Here is a 4460-nt window from a genome sequence, read left to right as displayed (position 1 = left end):
CCCGCAACACTGCAGATGTTGAGTAACTTACCTTCTTGGTACCTCTTAAAACAACAAGATCATGTTAGATTGTACCCCTCTACTCCCATCCCTGGTTCCCTGTGAATTTGGACATAGTTCATACCTGTTTCTAACACCCCCCCCTCTGTGAACTGTTTTCATGGAGTGGTTTCCTTGTGTTTAGGGTGATGGCATGCCATTGTTGTTACTTTACAGTGGCCTTCTGCAGATCTGGATTCACTGGCACAATGGCTAGAGTGCACAGTTTATCAAATATCTTCTGCCCTCATTGCTTGTAAGGGTATCTGGGGTAATATAACTTGTGCCTCTCCTCAGCAGTGATTTTGCTTGGTTTGACTTTTTCTAAATAAACATAGAGCTGCAACTAATTCCTGAGAATCCAGCTTATCTGATATCAGTTCTCCATCTGAATTTATCAGCAGAGGCTACAAGAAATATAGTCTTGCAAGTAATCTGCAACTGTTTCCATGGAGTTATTAACAATCGTTTAGTTGCCATTTGTTGGCTTTTGTGAAATTTTATTCAAGCTTAGGTTATCCCTAGTGGCTGCTAATACTTGTAATTTTTTAATTTTTAGTCTTTAAAATTTTTTTTACAAATCAAAATTCAGTAGTTGGGAATATGTTGAAACTTTGTCCTTATGAAGACAACTAAGTATGTGGTTATGCTTCCACACATGCTGTAGGACCAAATATGATTTACATTTCTCCATATTTATATATGAAGACACTTTTTTCTTACACCTGAATTTCTTCTCAGGTAAAACATGTTTTACACATGCACTATTCTGGATACTTCAGGAAAATTACAAATTGTGATGCCTGAATACTACTAAAATTCAGGCTGTGGATGTTCATGTATAATCTATGTTGAAGTGAGAGTAGGCAGCTGTCAAAATGATTTGCCAAAGGTTTTGGTGAATTTTATAATATTTAAATCAAGTTCAGTGGTTGTTTTAGAGATATCTTTAATTCAGGAGTTTTCAGCTGGTTTTAGTGGATTACCTGCCAACAGTCACAAATGGTAACTGGGATAAAAATGTGTGCTGTCAGGAAGCTTAAACTCTGCAGGAATCTGCATTACTAATGGAAATTTTGTAGGGGTCTGTGAACTGAAAAATATGACAACTCCTGATAATCCAGAAAGGAATTAGTTCAGACAGTGTCTATAGCCTATGTTCTGCAGAAAGAAAGAATAGCTGATCACAAGGTTGCCTTCTGGCTCTCTGTTATGTAAAGCTCCTTGTAATTAGAGAACTATCCTCAGCTTCAGGAAACCTTTGTCCAATTCCTTTCCTTGCCTCTGACTTCCTGTGTGAATGTGTGTGTCAGTGACAGAATTAAAGAAACTTGTGAGGTGTCTGTGAAGACAGTTAAGTATGAATCTGAGGATCAACTTCTCTGTAAAAGGCAGGGAAGTCTTGAGTTTGCCAAGAAACGCGGGTATTTGTGTTCAAACAGAAGATGCTAGAGGGCATACAGTGGGGCTTTCAGTGATGCTCAGGCATTCAGCACTGTCCTCAAAGACAGTATAGAGCTGCACAAGCACCTTGATCTTTCTCAGGATTTTGTAATTGGGCAAGAAGTATCTCTCAGGCCTGCGCACAACTGAGATCACAACAACTTAAGGTACTCAACGACTCTAAGCAGACTTGATAGTGAAACAACACCAAAGCTTCTATAGTGGGACTAAAGGTTTGACCTTTATTTAGACTTATCCAAGTATGGGTGGGGTTTGTTTTTTCACTCTTTGTTTATGGTTGGGAAATAAAAGCTATCAGCAAAACAAATTGTAATCCTGTATATGTTTATTGTAATTCCTTCAATTCTGCAGCCATCTGCTCCAGTTGCCTCAGCCAGGGATAGGAATGCAAGGTTTGTCGTGTCCTTGAGATTCTGCAGCTCTGGATCATTGTTAGCCAGTCAGGGAGGGAGACACTGCCATGTCCTCTCCTATCCTGCCAGCTGCTTTCTCAGGTTCTGCTCATCCTGTCCAGCTCTCACATGTTCCAAGAGTATCAGGTTTCCTTCGGTTCAGATTTTAATGCCAAATTAATGATTTACCCTTTTTGTTCTCAGTGAGATACTGTATTTGTTTAATCTTATAATTGAAGAACTGAAGGAAAGCCAAAGATGATGGCATCTTGCATTGAAACAGAATAGCCCTTTGGGCTGTCTAGTAGTTGGATTTTGGCATCTGTCCTGGTGCTATTCCTCTGGGGAAGCTGTTTTACAAACCTTATTCACTACTAAGCAATAGAAATCTGATGGGCATCTGGGTTTGCTGCTGCTCAACAGTGAGTGCTATGGTGTGGTAGCTACTTTTGGAAAGGTTGGTGAACAGGAAGAGTAAATGGCTGATTTGTATCTTGTAGTGGGGGAAGAAGGTGATGGTGAGCTCCCACAACTGAGTTGGACTCTGTATCTGATTAAACTACCTTGGGCCAGGCAGCTGAAAATGTTACATTTTTCTTGAAAATACTTCTCTTCCTCTGTGCTGGCACTTGGTTGCAGATAAAGTGCCCTAAACATACTTGTTTGGGGATATTCTGTTTTGATTTGGGAGTATTGAATCATTTGTCTTAAATTTTTCCTAGAAGTGTGAGCGTGTGTGAGGAACAAAAAGCAGTGAAGATACTGTGCTTGAATGAATCAAGGAATATGAGCCAGTGTGGATATGGAAACCAAAGCAGATACAGGACTAAAGCATGTGTCTAAAGACACAGGAATTAAAAATAGCTAATTCTATTTTGCTGCATTTGGAGAAATCAGCCAAGTTTCATCCAATTCTCTGGGCTTTGTGTGAGTTCTCTCAAGCTTCTTCAGTGTATGTTTTTGTAGCACTGATGTTCCTTACAGAAATCAATGTCAAGGGGGTCATCTTATTAGTCAGAGCTAATACTTATGTCAGTTCTGAATTCCTATATTCCAGAATGGCAGCAATAAGAGATGTCTTGTTTTTCTTTTCCTATCACAATGATATCTAAAAAATCTTGAGAAATGTCAGCTTCATCCAGCAAGCCAACCATTCAGATTAATATCAAGAAGTAGAGATCTATGGCAGAAGAATGTATAATGCAGAAGAAAAGTTTGTGTATGAAGGAAAAACTTCCACAGTGTGTGGAAGAGAAACCATATTTAACCTATTACTAAATAATAAACATTGAAGATTTTATAAATACATAATTGTAGCATGGGAGAGCAGCATAGCATAGGTTACATGGTTCCTGCTGACATTCATACTTTTCACCAGTTTCTTATTTGGAGTGGACCAAAAAGGCTCACTAGTGTTTGAGACAAGATAATCTTCTAAAATTTGTGTTAGGAGGTAACGAGCAAAGCCCCCAAACCTGACATGCAGGAGGAAAGTGGCTTTCTGAACAATCAAATCTTGAATCTTGAGTAAGAGGTAATTTAGATGAAGTTGCACAGGCTGAAAAAAGATCACACTGCAGTGCAAAAATAGATTGCAGACCACAGGATTCATGGTGTGGTGCAATGGAACTAAAGGGAAGTGGTTGGATCCCGGTGCTTCAATATCCAGCAATATCTGTGGTGTTAGCTATGTCCCTTGGGGCTACTGTGTATTTGACATCACATTATTTCAGGCATAAGTAAACCTGATTAATTAGTGAGAAGACGGTATTTTAATAAGTCCATCTGTGGGTTTGAAATGGATATTGAAATCAGGAAGTTAAATTAGTAGCATTATATGTTATGTAGAGGTCTAAAAGTCATACAATACCTACACACTCTGCATCAAAATAAAACTTTCTTGTGCAGTGAAATCCAAATTTAGCTATCAGGACCATATCCATGTGACTTCTTGCTTAAAAAGCTGCAGTTTATATTTTCTAAGTGTTGACTTTGATTTAGAAGCAGAGTTGAGAGTCACTGTTTTATTCCTGCAGAATTTCTTACAACTGTGTTATGTACTTACACGCAAAGGCTCTTCTTTGTGTATGAAAACCATATAGAAAATATATTTTCCAAAGTGTATTTCATAACCCTTCCAATGTCCTTTTTAACCAGCCTTGTCAGTATGTTAAAAATATATGTGCATGAAGAATCAGACTAGAAAAATGTATATAGGAGATAAACATTTTTCATAACATTTACTGTTTTCAAAATATTGTCACTGAATTATCTTAAAGTATCCTGTAAAAAATGCTGAAGAATTGTTCTCTACAATATTTAAAGAATAAATATTTAAGTTTCTGTAACAAATACTTTCTAGCTGCCTAACAACATGGAGTTCATCACTTAAGCTGGAATAACAAGTGCTGCTGTAGATCTGACTTGCTATTTACTGAAATCAACACAGAGCCCAGTGCTGCCTTCAAATGAGAGAGCTTTGGATGAGTTCGTGAGAGCTGTTTCATGCACCTATGCAAACAAATAGCATTGTCTGCTTGGTTTGTACACAACAGGTATTGGCAT

This window comes from Phasianus colchicus, chromosome 6 (assembly GCF_987193195.1).
Source record: "Phasianus colchicus chromosome 6, bPhaCol1.hap1.1, whole genome shotgun sequence".
Classification (NCBI taxonomy): Eukaryota; Metazoa; Chordata; class Aves; order Galliformes; family Phasianidae; genus Phasianus; species Phasianus colchicus.
Note: the sequence above shows the minus strand (reverse complement) of the source record.